General features: G+C 39.4%; 1 protein-coding gene across 1 annotated transcript in view; it reads left to right on the plus strand.

The window, feature by feature from the left end:
• The first annotated feature begins 359 nt into the window (after positions 1-359).
• The window catches only part of ZNF474 (zinc finger protein 474), a 31393-nt gene continuing 11206 nt past the window's right edge, over positions 360-20546 (plus strand). The window contains exon 1 of the mRNA XM_036309669.1: positions 360-538. The gene's annotated coding sequence lies outside the window, so the exon portion shown is untranslated. The remainder of the gene's footprint in view (positions 539-20546) is intronic.

Raw genomic sequence — 20546 nt, forward strand, 5'->3', positions numbered from 1 at the left:
GTCATGGAGAATATCCATCTCTCTCTTTTAGAAGAGGCCCAGCTCTCCTAAATAGATGATCTTTTCTGAAGACTCTAGAAAAGATCAATAAGACATTTAGTATTTTTTGCTTCTTTTTCTTCTTTAGAAAAGAAAAAAGTTGTTGCCATGCCAAGATGATCCTTGTGACATCAATTCACCAGACTCTCTTTGTTCGATGCTCATTCCATTGGTAAAGTTCATGGAGTCCACTTCAAAGAAAGCTGAGGCCATTTTGCTCTCTATTTCTGAGTTTCTTCACCTCTTGTTTTGGATTTTTCCAATCTGTTACTAGAGAACTCAGTCCTGTCCCTTTTGTTGACAGGTTGCCAGGATACATCCAGGCGACAAAGGCTAGGGTTCCTGTTCCTGCAGCCTCGCATACTACAGGGACTCCTGCAAGAGGGCATGTGAACCCGGGAGCTCTCAGCTATTTTGCTCCTTTTTCCACCAGCAGCCCACCATAATAGCCAAAACAGAAAGACAAAGAACAAATGTTACAAGGCAAGGCTCTCAGAAGGTATGCTCTTTCTCTATTGTCTAGTCAGGCTCAAATCTTACCTTTGAACTAATAAGGGATACTTATTTTAGATAATCTTGATCTTTTCCACTTCTTTCTTACCAGTATATTGTAAAAAAAATCTTCAAGTACTACCAAACAAAATAGCAAATATTTTATTTCATTGCATGATGCTGGCAATATGGATTAAATGTTCTACTAACTAAAAGAATCAAATTTCTTTTGAAGGGATGATTTTTAAAATATTTTTTCAAAGAAAAGTAGATCAAATATGTTTTGAATATTAATCCAAGAATATATGTTTATTAGCCAAATTATTGTTGAAAGAAAAGGGTGATAAAGTCTATAGATACTCAATTGACATAGTGGATATTTTTAATTAATTGAAATAAAATTTACATGGTTTGAAATTGAACTGATCTTAGGAACTTAAATTCAAGTTCCTAAAATCAATGAGTTTGATAAATATATACACTGTGTAACCTACCACTTTAATCAAGATAAAGGACATTTCTATTACCCAGAAAGTTTCATCACATCCCTTCCAGTCAATCTTCCCTCCATAGCAACCACTGTTCCTATTTCTATCACTAGAGAATAATTTGGCTGTTGATGAACTTTATGTAAATAGCATAATACAGTATATATTCTCCAACCCCTCTTTGTTTATAATTTTCCAAGTTGCTATGTACATCACTAGTTCAATTCTTTTTAGAGATGAGTATTATCACATTACAGGATTTCCCCACATTTGTTTATCTATTCTATTGATTGGTATTTGGTTTATTTCCAGTTTGGGTCTCCTATAAGTAAAGTTGCTATAAATATTCTTGCACATATCTTTTGGTGGACATATGTTTTCATTTATCTTGGGTTTAGACCTTGGATTGAAACTGATGGATGACAAGGCAGGTGTATGTTCAACTTTATAATGGGTATGAAATTATATGTCACTGTAGTTTCATTTGTATTTCCCTGGTGACTAATGAAGTTGAGCATTTTTACATGAGCCATTGGAGATTTGTCTGTCTCTTTTATTAAGTTTCTGTTCACATTTTAGACTATTTATATTTTCTCTTTTTATATCATCTTTACTGATGTATAATTCACATACAATAAAATGCACCCATTTTAAGTACACAATTTGATGAGTTTTGACAAATGATTACATTTGTGTAACCACCAATAATATCAGTATAAGAACATGTCCAATAACCTGTGTAGTCCATTCCTCACTCACTCATCTACCCAACAAGCAATCACGGATCTTTCTGTGATTCACCTTTTTAGCTCTGCTTGTTTTATTGGTTTTATATGTGAAGTAATTCAGTATATACTCTTTTGTATCTGATTTCTTTAGTTCAGCATAATATTTTTGAGAAGGGTCCATGTCCTTGTGTGTATCAGTAGTTTGTTCATTTTTATTGTGGAGTAATATTCTATTGCATGAATATGTCAGCACTTGTTTATTCCTTTACCTGTTGATGTATACTTATGTTGTTTTCAGTTTTCCACTAAGAGTAAAGCTAATATAAACATTTATATATGTCTTTTTGTGAACTTATATTTTCACTTTTCTCGCTTAATTTTTTAGGGATAGAATACCTATGTTATCAGGCAGGTGTAGATTTAACTTTTGAGAAACTGACAAGCATTTCTCCAGAGTGGTTGTAATATTTCATACTCCCACCAGGCATGTAAGGGAGTCCCAGTTTTTCCACATCCTCACTAATACTTGGGATTGGCAATCTTTTTAATTTTAGCCATTCTAGTGTATGTATAGTGGTATATCTGTGGTTTTAATTTGCATTTTTCTAATGACTAACAACTAATGATATTGAGTTTTAATTCATGACTTTATTGACTATTCATAGACTTTCTATTGTGAGTAATCTATTCAGAGCTTTTGCCCATTAAAAATAAACTAGGTTGCTTGATTTATGACTATATATATATATATATATATATATATATATATATATATATGACCATCGCAACCAGGACGACCGAACAGGCTGTGTGGGGCAACCAGGCCAGCAGGGGGGTTAGTGAGGGGCAACCAAACAACTGAGCAGCAGGCTGTGTGGGGCAACCAGGCCAGCAGGGGGGGCCGTGAGAGGCGACCAAACAACTGAACAGCAGGCTCCGTGGGGCAACCAGGCTGGCGGAGGGGCAGTTAGGAGTGACCAGGCCAGCAGAGGGGGGCAGTGAAGGGTGACCAGGCTGGCAGGGGGGCAGTTGCAGGTGACCAGGCTGGTGGGTGGGGGGAGTTAGGGGTGACCAGGCTGGCGGGGGTCAGTTGGAGGCAACCAGGCCAGCAGGGGGAGCAGTGAGGGCCGAACAGGCTTGTGGGGTGGGCAGTTGCAGGTGACCAGGCCGGTGTGTGTGGGGGGGAGGTAGGGGCAACCAGGCCAGCAGAAGGGGGGGGGGCGCTGGGGGTGACCAGGCTGGGGGGGGGCAGTTGGGGGTGACCAGGCCATTGGGAGTGCAGTTAGGTGTGATCGGTCAGGCAGGCAGGTGAGCAGTTAGGAGCCAGTGGTCCTGGATTGTGAGAGGGATCCTGGATTGGAGAGGGTGCAGGCTGGGCTGAGGAAACCGCCCCCCCCCCCCGCCCCCCCCTGCACGAATTTTGGAATTTTGTGCACCAGGCCATATATATATATATATATATGATTGATATAAATCCTGCCTTTTAATTCTTAGTGGTGTTTTTTAAAGAGCATAAGTTTCTAATTTATATGAAGGCAAATTTTTAATTCTTTTTCTTTTAAGTTTAGTGATTTTCATAGTTTGCCTAAGAAATCTTTACAAATATTAAGGTCATAGATATTCTCCTATGCTTTCTTCTAGAAGCTTTGTACTTTTTATATTTATTTATTTATTTATTTATATATTTTATATAGCTTATATATTTAGTTCTAGGATCCATGTTGAGTCAATATTTGTGTGTGGTCAAAGTGGAGAGTTGATATTAATTTTTCCCTTACATGTATCCAGTTGTTTCACCATCATTTTTTAAAAAGATTCTCCTCTCTCCATTGAATTGCCTTGGCATCTTTGTCAAAAATAAACTGACCACATACGTGACTTGACCATATATTTCTGGACTCTATTCTGTTACATGAATCCACTTATCTATCTTTATTGGCATCATTAAATTTTTAAAAACCAGCTTATCTTGGCTTTTAAGTAGTGAAGCAATTATTAAAAACAAAGAGACTGCTTCCCAGTAGAACCATACACAAGAGTTTGAATAAGGTTGGGCAAGTGTTTTTGTTGCTGTTTGTTTCTTTGTTTGTTAGTCTTCACCCAAGGATATTTTTTCCACTGATTTTTAGAGAGAGTGGGAGGGCAGGGGTGAGACACAGAGAGAGAAACATCAATGTGAGAGAGACACACCGATTGGTTGTCTCCTGCACATGCTCCTACAGGGGCCAGGGACTGAGCCTGCACCCGAGGTATGTGCTCTTGACTAGAATCAAACCTGCGACCCTTTAGTCTGTGGGCTGATACTCTATCCACAGAGCAAAACTGGCGAGGGCTGGGCAGTTTTTTCTTGCACATTATCCAAATTTTCTCTAGGCCATACAGTAGTTTCCCCCCTCCAAGGAGGATACATTCAAAGTATCCCCGGCCTCCATTGGATGCCTGAAATCAAGAATGGTACCAAACCATTTATCTATATACTATGTTTTCCCTATACGAGAATAACTATGATAAACTTCAATTTATAGATTAGTCACAGTAAGAGATTAATCACAGTAAGAGATTAACAATAATAACTAATAATAAAATAGAGCAATTATAATAATATACTGCAATAAAAGTTATGTGAATGTGGTCTTGCTCTCAAAATATCTTATTGTACTCCTCTTTTCACTTAAAGGAAGCATTTTATGGCTTCTCTTTTGTCATATCTGAGGTGCCAGCATCAGTACTCTTGCACTTTTAGGCATTAAGTAAAATAGGGGTTACATGAACACAAGCACTGTGATACCATGACAGTAGAGCTACTAAATGACTAATGGGTGGAGAGTGGAAACAGCATAGATATTCTGGACAAAGACATGAATCACATCTGGGGTGGGACAGAGGAATGGTGTGAGAATGCTGCTCAGAGTGGCACATATTTAAAACTTAAGAATTGTTTATTTCTGGAATTTTCCACTTCATATTTTCAGAACACAACTGATGGCAGTAACTGAATCCACAGAAAGCAAAACCTAAGATAAGGGGAGACTACTGTAATTTGATTTTAAGTGATTCTATACTCAGCAAAAACCAGAAATATAAAGTGATAAATTTATTCAAGAATGATAATTCCAGAAAAAGAGATGTATTTTTTAAATCCGTTTATGTAGAACTAGAGGCCTGGTGCACAAAATTCATGCACAGGTAGGGTTTGGCCTGGCAGGCGATCAGGGCCAATCTGTGGGGCGACCAGCAGGGCAATCAGGGGCCTCCGCTGACACCTGCCTTGGCTGGCCTGGCGCTGCCCATTCACCAACCCCACCCCTTGCCACCACCTGCTCACTGGCCGGCCCTGCCCCTCTGCATTCCCGCCTCCAGTCGCCTCCTTCTGCATAGTGACTGGTGGGGCGATCGAGGAGCCCCCACTGGCACCCACCTTGGCTGGCCTGGAGCTTGCAGGCTGGGGGCAGCTCCTCCATTGAGCATCTGTCCCCTGATGGTCAGTGGGCATCATAGTGACTGGTTGTTCTACCAATTGTTCCACCATTCGGTCGATTTGCATATTAGGCTGTTATTACATAGGATGTGACTTGAACTTAATTTTCTTTCATTCATTCATTCATTAATTCATTCATTCATTCCTCTACTGAGTGTCTGCTATATGCCAGACATTGTTCTAGACAAGGAAGGAAGAAAAGATAAAATTTCTTGGCTCATAATTTCTGCAAGGAAACATTGTTTATTATCTCTATTCTATTGCCTATTTAGCAATGTGTTTTTCACAATTACAGAGAAAAAAAATCTATGCCTGGTAAAATAAGCATCTGATAAAATGCTTCATGCATTCCTATGAATTGAGAGAAAAATATTAATACTCAAATGTTTACTACAGAGAAACATTTCCTTAGGCTTTCCAAGTTTGCCATCATTGTCACAAAATATCTGTTTCTTTTGAGCCCAAGAATGTAAAGTATTATTTGTTTCCGTTGTATTTTTCAATTTACTTTAGAATTTTATATATTATTTTTAAGAAAAATTTGTTTGTAAATTGTACCTTATTAGGGATTTTTTTCTTCTCTGTGTACATATCATTTAAATGAATGTCTAATATTAGTATTTTTAAAAAGTTTCCCCAAAGTCTCTGGTGACTGAAACATTTTCAAGAATATGTACAATTCTAAAAAAGATATAAATGGTAAAGAATGTAAACAATTCCAAAACAACTTTCCTGAGGGAGCAGTGGTGATTCCTGTGGAGTCTTAAAAACAGAAGCATTTTTAAAATACCACAGCATACAACTATGGCAATGGCATACACTATGCTGGGAGCAGCAGGGTGGGAGATATAAATAAGCTGTCAATAGTTTAATAGTGATAACAAACTGTAAGTAGAATGACCAGAGTGTAATATGCAGGCAAGCATTTTTTTTGAGAGAAGACTAACAGGAGGCTGATAGAATTTTATGTAAGCAAAACTTGGTAGCATTCTGTTTGCATTGAGTGCTATTTTGTAAATTCACATTGATTAATAATTGATATTTTGTTATCAGATGAAGTGGGAGGTCCTTATCCCCGCTGGGTGCTGGAGGTGGAGTTTTTATGTTATCTTGAGAAAAAGTATTTTCTGTGACTCACATGGTAGAATGAGGGATTTTTTTGTTTTTAACGTGGGATTACATCGCTGTGTTTTCAAAGTCTCATTTCCCTTTGTCCAGTCATAGAAACAATATAGCTGGAGTTTCAGTAAAGCTAAAATCAAAGCTAGTGTCCAGAGTTTCCTTTCCATGCTGGAGCCAGGTCCAGTACAGCATCAGGCTAGTTGTAGCCCAGTAGTCCATTGTGTACAAGTGCAGAAGAGCGTTCACCAAGTAATAAGAGTCCCAAAAGTCCTCAAAGCACAAGAGTGTAAATTCCTTTTGTTGAGGGAATTAAATAGTCCAAATATCTTCAGGCTTGCATTCTGGCCTCAGAATTATTTCTGGCCAATCATTTCTGTCCTCAGGTGTGATTGACAGCAAGCACCTTTGTTAGTCCCCTTTACTGGGCATGCGTCTGTCTTCCCTTTGTTGACCCCCTGGGGAATGTAAAGTTATAGCTTCTTGGCGAATGACATACCTATAAGATCTGGCCTTCTGTTTTCTTTTTTCCTGTTATTAATTACTAGTTAACTATAATGGTATCAGTTTCACTGTTAAAATAAAATGGAGTCTCATTTATATGCTCTAATTCAGGAGTTGGGAAACTTTTCCTATAAATACTCAACTAGTAAATAATTTAGGCCTTCGAGGCTACAGGGCAAAAGCAGTCAAAGACAAATATGTAAATTAATGTGTTTCAATAAAACCTTATTTATAAAAAGAGACAGCTGGCCACATTTAGCCAGCAAGCTATAGTTTGTTGACCCTCGTTCTAATCTTTAAGGAGTTCTGATGAAATATTTTCCAAAACCATACATTAATAGTTGAAAGCATGTGGCCTCGAACTTCCTCTGAGTGCCTGGTACTTCCAAGGAGAATTAAGCTTTGAAAGTCATCTGCACTCAGAATGCACATAGTCAAGAGAGGCAATATGTGAAATAAGCCCCGCTCTGGAAAACCAAGGTCTCTGCTTCTGCTTTAGCTTTTTGCCTGCCAGATAGCACCCAGTGCACGTGTCTACCCAGTCACACAGCCACCTCTGGTGTGCCTGTTCTCAGGGGGTGGGGCATGGAGTGGGGAAGGGGAGCTCTGTGACATCAATGCTGGTTGCTCAGGGCTTGATAAGCAATCTTTGCCATGAAGGACAGGGCTTGACCCAGTACATAGTCCTTAACTGGATTCTCATTGCTCTTGGGTTCGGTAGTCACACTTCTAAAGCTAGAATAGTAATCCCTTGAATTAGTATTGTAAGGGTTGAACAAAGACTAGAACAAAATAACACAAAACTAGCTGTTAACTCTTCCTTTTCAAAAGTCCTTATTTGTTTTTTCCCTCTATTTAAATAATAAGCCTGATTTCTGTTTAACAGTTTAATATAAAATCAATCTGATCTCAGCTCATTTGAGGCTCAGCACATTTTTTTAGCACCTACAATGTGCTCAGCACTGGGCTAGGTGCTACATATATAACTATGGAGAGAGTAAACAAGCTCCCTTGTCTTGGAGTTTACACTCAAATGGAGGAGACCAATACTACATGTGTAAACAAACAAGACAAAAACATTCAGTAAGTGCTATGAAGAAAATGAACAGTCACGCCCAGCCAGTATGGCTCAGTGGTTGAGCGTTGATCCGTGAACCAAGAGGGCACTGGTTCAGTTCCAGGTCAGGGTACATGCCGGGATTGTGGGCTCGGATCCCCAGTAGGTGATGTGCAGGAGGCAGCCATCAATGATATTTCTCTATCATTAATGTTTCTATCTCTCTATCCCTCCCCCTTCTCTTTCTGAAATCAGTAAAAACAGAAAGAAGAAAAAAAACAGTCACCAGACCTAACTGTGACAATAGTGGTAGCAGTGGTACATGTGTGCATGTGTATGTGTGTATATGTGCATATGTGTTTCTGTGTGCATGATGTTTATCATCTTGTGCAATTATATGCAATCGTGTTTACACATGTGCACATGTGTCTTGCACATGTGTGTGCACAAGTGCATGCATGAGTGTGTATGAGAGACAGAGAGAGAGAGAGAGAGAGAGAGAAATTATTTGAGAAAAAGTAGCCAGGAAGGGTCTCTTTAAGTTGATGATATTTAAATAGAGGCCTGGAGGACAAAATGAGAAAGCTACGCAAAGAACTAGAGTAAGAGTCTAGGTGGTAAGAGCATGTACGGAGCCCCTTTCCATTCCCTCCCCTGACCCACCCCAGAGTGAGTGTGAATTTGGCTTATTTGAGGAACTGAAATGTGAATCTGAGAAAGCAGGGAGCAGACAAGAGGGAGTAAAGGGGAGATCAAGGCAGAGGCTTAAGGAGACACCAGGTTACAGAGGGCCGTCATGATCAGGAGTTTGGGTTTTGTTTTGAAAGTAGTGGGACAACTATGGAATACTTAGTCAGGGGAGGTTTAGGATTTGTTTTGTAATTTAAGTAGTTGAGTATGACTGCTCTGAACAAAGAAGGATTAGAGGTGGCAAAGATGGGAGTGGCTATTCATCACTGTGACTGAAATAGCATGCGAATGACAAGGCAAGGCCATTCACCTGCCTTTCAGTAAACCTAGGAGTGCAGGCAAAATATTTGGAAGGGGTCACTGGCCATGTCAGTGAAGATAACTGTCACAGTGTGGATTGGTGTAGTACCACAGAGGTTCTACAGTATCAAAGGAGTAGAATGAAAACAGGAGTGCAAGGATATGGGAAAGGAGATGCATTAAGATGCAAAAGGCACCCGAACCAATATGCTCAATTAATATTTGACAAAGGAGGCAAGAACATAGAATGGAGCCAAGATAGTCTCTTCAATAAATGGTGCTGGGAAAATTGGACAGATATATGCAAGAAAATGAAACTAGACCACCAACTTACACCATACACAAAAATAAACTCAAAATGGATAAAGGACTTAAATGTACGACAGGAAACTATAAAAATTCTAGAAGAATCCAAAGGCAACAAAATCTCAGACATATGCCGAAGCAATTTCTTCACTGATACAGCTCCTAGGGCACTTGAAACTAAAGAGAAAATGAACAAATGGGACTACATCAAAATAAAAAGCTTCTGCACAGCAAAAGAAACCATCAACAAAACAACGAGAAAACCCACTGTGTGGGAAAACATATTTGCCAATGTCATATCCGATAAGGGCCTAATCTCCAAAATTTATAGGGAACTCATACAACTTAACAAAAGGAAGATAAACAATCCAATCAAAAAATGGGCAAAGGACCTAAATAGACACCTTTCAAAAGAGGACATTCAGAAAGCCAAGAGACATATGAAAACATGCTCAAAGTCACTAATCATCCGAGAGATGCAAATCAAAACAACAATGAGGTACCATCTCACACCTGTCAGACTGGCTATCATCAACAAATCAACAAACGACAAGTGCTGGAGAGGATGTGGAGAAAAAGGAACACTTGTGCACTGCTGGTGGGAATGCAGACTGGTGCAGCCACTATGGAAGACAGTATGGAGTTTCCTTAAAAAACTGAAAATGGAACTCCCATTTGACCCTGTGATCCCACTTCTAGGAATATATCCCAAGAAACCAGAAACACCAATCAGAAAGGATATATGCACCCCTATGTTCATAGCAGCACAATTCACCATAGCTAAGATCTGGAAACAGCCTAAGTGCCCATCAGTAGATGAATGGATTAGAAAACTGTGGTACATCTACACGATGGAATACTATGCTGCTCTAAAAAGGAAGGAACTCTTACCATTTGCAACGTCATGGATGGAACTGGAGAGCATTATGCTAAGTGAAATAAGCCAGTCAATGAAGGAAAAATACCACATGATCTCACTCATTCATGGATAATAGAGACCATTATAAACTTTTGAACAATAATAGATACAGAGGCAGAGCTGCCTCAAACAGATTGTCAAACTGCAGCAGGAAGGCCGGGGAGGGTTGCGGGGCAGGAGGTAGGGGGGTAAGAGATCAACTAAAGGACTTGTATGCATGCATAGAAGCATAACCAGTGGACATAAGACATTGGGGGATAGGGGAGGCTAGGGGATTGTCTAGGGCGGGGGGATAAAATGGACACATATGTAATACCCTTTGTAATACTTTAAGCAATAAAAAAAAAAAATGAATTGGAAAAAAAAAAAAGATGCAAAAGGCAGAAAGAAAAGATGAGAAAATGAGCAGAAAGAAAGTATAAGAAATGACTAGAACAGGGTAAGATATTGATTTTTCTGCCAAATAATTATAGGCAAACATATAGGGGGAAAAGATGCTTAATACTTTTCAGAGTGTCTACCAATCCCTTTTACCTTTTCCCCTGCTCTCTCCCCCTTCACTCCTCCTCTCCAAGCAAGCCCACAATGAGATCAAGAACCTAGTTGGAGAGCTGGGAAAAGGAAAACATCCTCATGATCATCTCAGCCTGGCTCACCTCCAGGGTGACTTCTCCCAAGTCAAAGATATGGTCCGAGTTTATTTTTAATTAAAATTACTGTGAAATGAACAAAGAACAAAATGAGAAGTAGTGAGGATTGGAGATAAAAGAAACAAGCAATTGGAGAAAGACTCAGAATTCAATTTTCAGTGAGATTTATAGCCAGCAATTGTCCTTATTAGTACCATCTGATCTGGTTATAATCCAGGATGTCATTGCCAAGTGAGTGTTCGATGGACCAGCATCTTGGCATGGATTCATTGCTAAGTGAAGATCATGACAGTGACTCTCAATATGTTCTCTTAACCTAGAAGGAATACGGAGAACAGTGTACAGAAGGGTACGTGTGTGTGTACACATGCATATGTGTATGTATGTGTGTGTGAGCAATCGGAAGCAGAGTGTTAAATGAAGTCATAATAAATATAACTAATAAAATTCCAGCCTCTTGCTAAGCAACTATACAAATTCATTGAGAGGACGGAAATACATATCTTTACTTGGTGAAAAACTATATTATTATAGCTCATTCTAAAATCAGGAATGTGTAATAAGAAATTAGCATTTTCATTATTACTTGAATCAGTCCATGGCATTTCCTCTCAAAAATACCAAATGATCATGCAACATTAAAATAGATAGATCTTGGATTGCTTTACCTGCTCAGTTCCAAGTGAACTGTCTTATATATGAAACACATGACAGTTCAATCCATAAAAATTAAAACCACATTTTCCTTTTCAGTTAGCCTATTTCCTATGTTAAGTGCATCAAGTGAAGTTTAATTACTTTAACTATTGGGATATTTATGGGTGATAAAAAGTTTCCAAATAAAGTTTTCAACAGAAGCTCTCAGGAAATGTTCATTGATAAGTAGCACAGGAATGCTGCTCTACATCAGATCACTTAAATAGGCACAATCCATTGCTTGCCTAAATAAATTAAGTCCTGTTGTGATTCACCAGCAACTTAATAATCTTTAAATGTAACTGAGTATTTTTCAATGTTATTATTGTGACTGGAATGTAACAGTTAATCAAAAAGGATCAAGATTTGTCGCCTAAAATTGTGCCATTCTTCCCTATGATATTTATAGGACAGACCCAAAATCTATACATTTTGAAATATTTATTCCTTAATGTCTTGAGATATTTCAGACCCATTCTATATATGTTTTCACGTAATGATGGTATTATAATATCCTGGTATTTGAAAAATGAGAAAACTAGAAAAACTATGAACAAATAAATGAAAACCAGATCACAATACTTCAGTGGAAGCCTGAGAAACAACTGTGAGGAAAGAATGGCAAATATAAAAAGCAAAGCACTTGAAGAATGTCCAAAGTCCACTGAAAGCAAATGAGGACTTCTTAAGCACATTTTATCTGCACCTTCCCACTCTGGCATCTGTGGTAATGAAAATAGTTCTCAAGATAGAGAAGAAGGAAAAACCTTCTTAGTCAGCTTGGGAGTTCTTTGCCACGCTTGTCTTTTAGCAGAGTAGCCTTTGTAGATGGGACTTCTGGGCTTGAAAGGGCAGGAAAGGTGGAGGAGAATGAAAGGAAGAGGGATGCTCATGATGACTGTTGTTGGTATCCCATGCGCTGAAACTGATGGAACTCTCAGAGCTGGGCTACCCACAAACCATCACTCAAAACCCACACAAGAAAAGAGCTCTACCAGACCCTAGGATTGGGGACCCTAGGATTGGTCCACTCATTCTGTATGAAGATGGAAGAATGCCATCAATTAAAGAATGCCATAGTAGCAGTGTAGTAATTGCATGTATGAGGGAAAGGCCAAGACCATCACTGAAGCATTGATACTGTTGAGACTCTGATTGATTTTTTTCAAAAAAAGTCTTCTTACCTTGATTAAAAAAAAAAAAAAAGATAGGTCTCTATTTCTTTAAGTGACTGGAGTAGGATTGATTGTCTTTATTTGCAGTGACAGAATTCTAACAGATGCATAATTGAAGTAAACATATTGTAATAATTAGCCCGTTAACTCATGGGTCGAAGGATTGGGTTATTTGGAAATACCTCCAATGAATAATGTGGTGGTGGTGATGGGAATGCAAAAATTGTGTCACAAAATATCTGTTTTGGGCTCCACTGCCAGAGGCAATATTCTGGATCTAATGGATTAATAAATAAATCGAGTTCTGGGCAGGCCTTTTTACTGGGCACAATGTTATTTGACAGTGGGACATTTATTATAAGGATACATGTGCATGGAAACACAAGGGAATCTCACAACCAGGCCTCAGGGTGCACAAGAACGACATGTTCCAGGGGGATTTCTAGCCAAAGAGTTGAGTAGCCTCTGTTTTCTGTTTCAGACACCAACCTAATTAATAGGTAATTTTTTGTGAAAGTTTCAGAATTCTAGAGAAAAGTCAAAGGACCCTGCTTTCCTTTTTAGGAGAAGTGGAGAAAGAGGCCTGTCCACAGCCAAGCTTCGTGGACCTGACCTGGTCACTGTTTTTCCACCTGTGAGGTGACCTGCTTCCGTGACCTGCTTCCTCTTTTATACCTGATATAATTGACAGTGATAACATCTGAATATAATTTTTCATTCTATTCGGGACATTGTGACAAAGGCTTCTTCTGTTTTCTAACCGGAATATCAGAATGAACCAGGAGCACAGATATTCTCTAGTCATAGGGAAAGATATGGAGACTGAAGAACATCACATATCTTTTGTACCCAAGTGGCAGTGGCAGCCTCATGGACTTTCACCTGAGTGTCCCATTAGCCTGTCGCCAGGCTCTACTCTGTTTCACCCACAGTCACTTCCTCTCTCTCTAGTCTGTCTTCTGCTTATGTATAATTTATTTGCTGTGATACTTGATGCTGCTGCTCAACTTCACAACTCTTTCTCAGTGTCCTCTCTTTTTAGCAACCACTGCTAACAATTGCCCTTCTCAAGAGAGGAAGATGATTGGACCAGTTCATCTTTTCATGTCAGGACATGTCAGAGACTGCTGGGGAGTCTATGGGTTGGCAGCCTTTTGTCCATCCAATGCCCAGCTCTGTTCCAATCAGCTCAGATTAGGGAGGGGGAATTAAGTAACATGTTTTGTGCTGATGAGATTTGATCATTTTTCTCATATTTCTCATAACTTTTAAGTATTTGTTTTTTTTTTTTAGGATTGTATGTTAGAATGTTTTTTTAATAAAATGTGACTTGAGTTAGTTGAATAAAAACTTTGGGATTCCTCAGAATATTTTAGCAGATGAGAATTATTTCAAAATTCTATAGTCTCCTAACTACATTTCCAGTTGTTTATGAAAGTATGGGAGTGTAAAGCCATATATAACAATTATGACATCATACTTACTACCTACCACAGAGTGTGCTAAGCATGTTTTCTTTCTTTTAATCCTTAAAATAACCCTGCAAGATAAGTATTATCATCCCATAAACACAAAATGAAACTAAGGCACAGGAAAGTTATGCTATATCACAAGATTTCACAACCAAATGGCACTTGGGAGTTAGGGTTTGAACTTGGTCTGAGTTTAGAGGAGGGGTATGCTTAATTCCTTGCCATAAGCCACCTTTTCTGCTTTTCTTAGCAAATAAAACCTTACCACTGCATTTCATAGTTTGCTTGAACTTGGACTTTTCCCCCAGATGTGGTAGTATCAAAACTAAGATCTGAACAACCTGATCCATGCCACACAAAAAGGGGGATGGGAATTGGTTTAGTATCCAAAGAGAAGATACTATTGGAAATACATTTTTTCATTCTTTAAGCTTTATCTAATTGAAGCAAATTTCTACAGCAGAGGTTCACTTTCTGGTCCAGAAGTATTTGTCAAGATTTTTAATCAAAATATTTAGACACATGTCAGCTACTAGTAATGTAAGATGGGACATGGAGGTAACTGTTTGTACCAACATTAAACAAAATTTCAGAACTGGAAGAAACATGCAAGCCTGGCTCTGTGTAGTACACATAGTCTCATGAAGTTAGGTACAAATTACATTTTGTAAATCAGAGTGATCTGGTTTTCTACTAAAAGTTTGCTTTTAGAGGAAATTCTGCAATGGATCCTTTTAGGGAACTACAGCACTTCTTTGGTGTAGTCATTAAAGGTTAAATGTTGATGTTCTCCAGATTTCGTTACTCAAGATCTTTTTTCAATTATATGTGTGTTATAAGAAAATCCATAAGGATTCCTCATTTCCTGTAGGGTAATCAAAATTCCTGAGATTAGCTATAATGCTTTTCATAATTTGTTTCCAATTTACCTTCCCAGTTACTTTTATCAATTATTCTCCATTCTTTTTTCTCTCTCATTCAACCACATCCAACTACCCATCCATCCACACACACACACACACACACACACACACACACACACACGCACGCACAAGTATGCATACACTACTCACATCTATCTACAAACTCATTCACACAGTCACACCTACACACTCACATCCCTACATACTCATACCATCTACTCACACTGATCCACATACACTGTTTTCCATAGCAAATGTATTAATTTACAATCTCATCAACAGTGCAGAGGGTTCCCTTTTCTCCACATTCTTGACAATACTTATTGTTTGTTGATTTATTGATGATAGCCATTCTAATAGGTCTGAGGTGATATCTCATTGTGGTTTTAATGTGCATTTCCCTGATTAGTGATGTTAAGCATCTTTTCATATGTCTGTTGACCATCTATATGTCCCCTTGGGAGAAATGTCTACTTAGGTCTTTTGCTGATGTTCTAACTTGATTCCTTTAATTGTATGAGTTCTTTATATGTTTTAGATGTTAACCACTTATTGGATGTATCATTGGCATACATCTTCTCCCATTCAGTAGGTTATACTTTCATTTTTTTGATGGTTTCCTTTGCTGTTTAAAACTTTGTAGTTTGACATAGTCCCATTTGTTTATTTTTTTCTTTTGTTTCCCTTGCTCAAGGAGCTATATCAGAAAAATATATTGCTAAGAGTTGTGTCAAAGAGTTTACTGCAATAGCAAGTAATTATTAATGCATGCAACTTGGATAACTCTCCAAGAAATTATGCTGAGAGGAAAAAGCGAGTCCCAAAAGGTTGCATACTATATAATTCCATTTACATAACATTTTAAAAAATGTTATTGTTATAAGTATTACATATGTCCCCTTTTTCCCCCATTGACCCCTTCTAGCCCACCCCCGCCCCAGGCCTTCATCACCCTATTGTCTGTGTCCATAGGTTATAGGTATTTTCATACAAGTTCTTTGGTTTATCACTTCCCACCACCCACCCTCCCACGTCATTTTGAAATTTAAAAATTTAGAAGTGGAGGACAGATTAGCAATTTCTGGGAGTAAGAGATGGGAACATGGAGGCTGCAGTGGGGAAAGGAGGTGGGTATAAAATGACAAAACAAGAGATTCTTGTGATGTTGGAACTGTTAATTACCTTGACTATAGTGGTGGGCATTTACACAGGTGGCAAAATTGTACAGAGCTTAATATACACACACTCATGAGTGTAGGTAAAAATGGGTTGTATCAATATTCTGGTTGATCCTATAATTTTCAAAATGTTACCATTGGGAGATTGGCAAGTGCACAAGGGATCTCTATTATTTCTTTGAACTGCATGTGAATCTATAATTATCTCAATAAAAATTGCAATTAAAATACAATTATAATGTCATCAGACTTAAAAAATGAAGATTAATTATTAATATCTGGATATCAAGATCCATTTTAAAGGATCATGCTGTGATAAAACCAGAAGGGAAGAAATGCACCTATGAAAATGTAAACTTCTACAATTAGATCCACATAGTCAATTGCATCAGTGCAGACTGAGGGAGACCTGGCTCAGCAACAGACTATGACCTCCACTGAGGTCTGGGGATACGGTGATAGGCAGACCAACCATTCACCAAAGCTTTAAGCAACATACTTGGAGGCTCAATTACTGAGTAGGTCTTTCTTTTTTAAATATATTTTTATTGATTTCAGAGAGGAATGGAGAGAAAGAGAGAGAGATAGAAACATCTATATAATAAAAGCATAAGCAACCATTCCGGTGGGATGATCAGAATGACCCGTCGCTATGATGTGCACTGACCACCAGGGGGCAGACGCTCAACGCAGAAGCTGCCCCCGGTAGTCAGTGCACTCCCACAGGGGGAGCACTCCTCAGCCAGAAGCCTGACTCATGGCTGGTGAGAGCAGTGGTGGCAGCACTAAGGAGCAGTAAGCCAAGGAGTAAGGAGCAGCGAGCAGGCGGGCAGTAAAGAGCGAGGAGTCCTGGACTGCAAGAGGGTGCAGGCCAGGCTGAGGGAACTCCTCCCCCCCAAGTGCATGAATTTCATGCACCAGGCCTCTAGTCAATGATAAGAGAGAATCAGTGACTAGCTGTCTCCTGCACTGCACGCTCCTACCAGGGTTCAAAACACGACTTCCTGGTTCATAGGTCAATGCTCAACCACTGAGCCATGATGGCTGGGCTACTGAGTAGATCTTTCTTTGAGAAGAGGCACACAGGCAGGAAAACAGCAAGGGATGTCCCATGTTTTGGGTGACTACATTATGTTGATACAATAATTTTTCCTTTGACTCTCTTCTACCTATAGGGAAGTTCTAAATATGACTCAATTATGGACACAATACTCAGTCTCTCCCTGTATTAAATGAAGCCTATCTCTTCTTTCTAGTCAACATCCCTAATATTATGCTATTTGTATAGTATATTCCAAATTTTATTTTATTTTTTTGCTTATTTAGTGCATATGAGATGACTAACCAGTAATGTCCATGAACTATTGATGCCATTTAATGGGGTTATATAGAAAGTGACATGGTGTGGCATGTTGTGGATCCTTTTTAAAAAATATATACATTTTATTGATTTTTTACAGAGAGGAATGGAGAAGGACAGAGAGTAAGAAACATCAATGAGAGAGAAACATCGATCAGCTGCCTTCTGCACACTCCCTACTGGGGATGTGCCTGCAACCAAGGTACATGCCCTTGATCAGAATCGAACCCGGGACCCTTGAATCTGCAGGCCAACGCTCTATCCACTGAGTCAAACCAGTCAGGGCAGGGGATCCTTTTTATTCTAAAACTCTGTAGGGGAGGAAAAAAATTTCTCTACCCTCTTTGGCTCAGTGACTGGACTTGTGAAATAAACTGACAAAAGATAGATTAACAAGAGAAAAACAAGCAAGTTTTATTAACAAGGGCATTGTGCATACACATGGGAGGACTCAGTAATGAGTAACTCAAAGGGTGGTAAGAATTTGGGGTTTAAATAGCATCTTAACAAAGAACCATAAATTTGTGGAGAAGCGACAAGACAAAGAAAAAGGGAGTTAGGCTTTTAGGGGCAGCAAACTGGGAAGGTGAGTATATGGGCAAAACTTAGAGAAGATAAAGGCTATTAAGTATTGCTGTTATATAGGTTCTTCTCAGTGCCTGTCTGTGGACGGTAACGAATCTAGAGTTGTCTCCTGGTGAATTCTGCCCTTCCTGGTTTGGGAAAGGGAGACACCTTTACAAATGTTTGTCCTGCTTTTAGGCAAATAGAGGGAGGGCAGAGAGCTTTTCTGTGTCTGTTTTTTCTCAGTTGCCTTCAGCTCAAAGTACTCCTTATGCCAAAGTGGCATGTTCTGATACCCTACACTTCCAAGTAGGAAATGACTCTACGGAATGGAAATGTCTTCTCAGCTCAGAATCCAAACTGGAAGTGACCCTTTCCACTTAGGAAGGGTTTAACTATCCACCTCCAATCAGAGGAGACTGGGAGCAGTCCTGAGAAAACTGCTGAAAGGAGAGAAGGAAAATGTTGTTGTGCATACAGCACTCTCATTAACAAGAAATGTAGTTTGTTAGCCAGGAACGGAGTATATTCAAGTCAAGTTTCTGAAGAAACTAGTCAATAAAGACTCTACCTGATGCAAATATGCAAATGCAGCAGCAAAGAATACAGTCAGAGAGGTAAAGGAGAACATACTTGAAGTGTGGACAGCAAAGATGCATAGACTACACTGAAAGAATGCAGAATCTGAGGGGATTATTTCCTTACTCACACTGGGTGAGGGTTCCCACCAGAGCTAGAGAGAGATACTGGACCCCACTATATAATGTTAGGTGAACATTTATGCTTTTGTTGCTATAGAGTGAATTGAAATTCTCATTCTAGAGGGCTGACTGGGGCATCTCAGCAAGGCCCCTGGAATGGCACGCCCCCCACTCCCAACCCCCATGGTGTTTCCAATGGAATCTAGAGCTGGGTGACTGTGAGCCAACTATTAAGATTCTGGGCACAGCCCTAGCCAGTTTGGCTCACTGGATAGAGTGTCGGCCTGGGGACTGAAGGGTCCCAGGTTCGATTCTGGTCAAGGGCATGCACCTTGGTTGCGGGCACATCCACAGTGAGGAGTGTGCAGGAGGCAGCTGATCGATGCTTCTCTCTCATTGATGTTTCTAACTCTCTATTCCTCTCCCTTCCTCTCTGTAAAAATCAATAAAATATATTTTTAAAAGAGTAAAAAATAAATCTTTAAAAAAAAAAAAAGATTCTGGGCACAGCACGGCAGACTAGCTGAGCAACACTTTGGCAGAGGGCTGTATTCACAACGCTGCTCCCTTTCTGCTGGTGTGTGCCTTTTCTAGCACTGCTGTAGCAAGATACCACAGCCTGGAGATACCTTGATTTTAGCCTTGGGGGAATCCATGGTGGACATCTGCCATATCAAATTACAAGATAAAGATGGGCTATATCGCTTCTTATCTTGCTTTCTTTCTCCAGAATTTAACGGAGTTAAAATATAAGCCACACATTTTTAGAGGTAAGCTGGTTGGCATTGCCTTATCCCTCCGGAGCAAATAAGCAGTAGAGTCAACCACAGGATGCCACACCTTCCTAATGGCACCTTGTACTTCTGGACTTGGAATGGAGACCCAGATAACAGACACAATGAAACAAATTGAAAGGGAACACAGCGGTGGAATAAGAGTCTGTTGAAAACACAAGAAAGAGAAAAAATGAGCATCCACAGAGTTAACTTTAAATTGAATTCTTCTAATCAAATATCCCAATCTTCCTGATCCTAGGTATAACTTAAAAAACACAGGGATCTTCTTTTCTGTTTACTAAGGAAAAACAGAACGAAGCCATTGATACTCTCACTGACTTCCTAGCTATTTGATAGTTATTGAGTATAGGGTGGAAGGAGGCGTTCAGTAAATGTTAAACCACAAAAAACTATGAGCTTTGCAAATAAGGAGCTGTTCCCACACTTCATGTTTGGCTTGGGCAGTGGGGACATGGAGAATTAATGAGTTGCACCAGGAGATTCCTTTTAGTGGTTTTCTCCAGCATGTATGCTTTTTCCCATGCAAGACTTCTGAGCAATGAAAGGTTGCAGTATGGAGAATTCTGAGCCATCAGAGAGGTTAAACCCTCTGGCCTGTGAAAGAGGGCCTTGTGCATGAGATGTAGGAATGACAATAGATTTTTGATGACATTTATATAGGAAGATGAGAGAGGTAGGGAGAGCAGCAATAAAAAGCCCCTGTTTAGAAACAGCCTTCAGCTTGTCCATGAACCTCCAAGTCTCCAGAGTCAGTACCAGGGGAGTCATGCTGAGCATATCAGAAAACAGAGGCACATTCATAACACACAGCAGAAAGCCAGCCTGCCTCATGGGCTCGGCCCCGTTTTTGACTTTCTTCCCAGGGACTTGCCTCAGAAACAGCTTTGGGTGGAGAAAGCGTTATTAACAA

This window comes from Myotis myotis, unplaced genomic scaffold (assembly GCF_014108235.1).
Source record: "Myotis myotis isolate mMyoMyo1 unplaced genomic scaffold, mMyoMyo1.p scaffold_m19_p_5, whole genome shotgun sequence".
NCBI lineage: Eukaryota > Metazoa > Chordata > Mammalia > Chiroptera > Vespertilionidae > Myotis > Myotis myotis.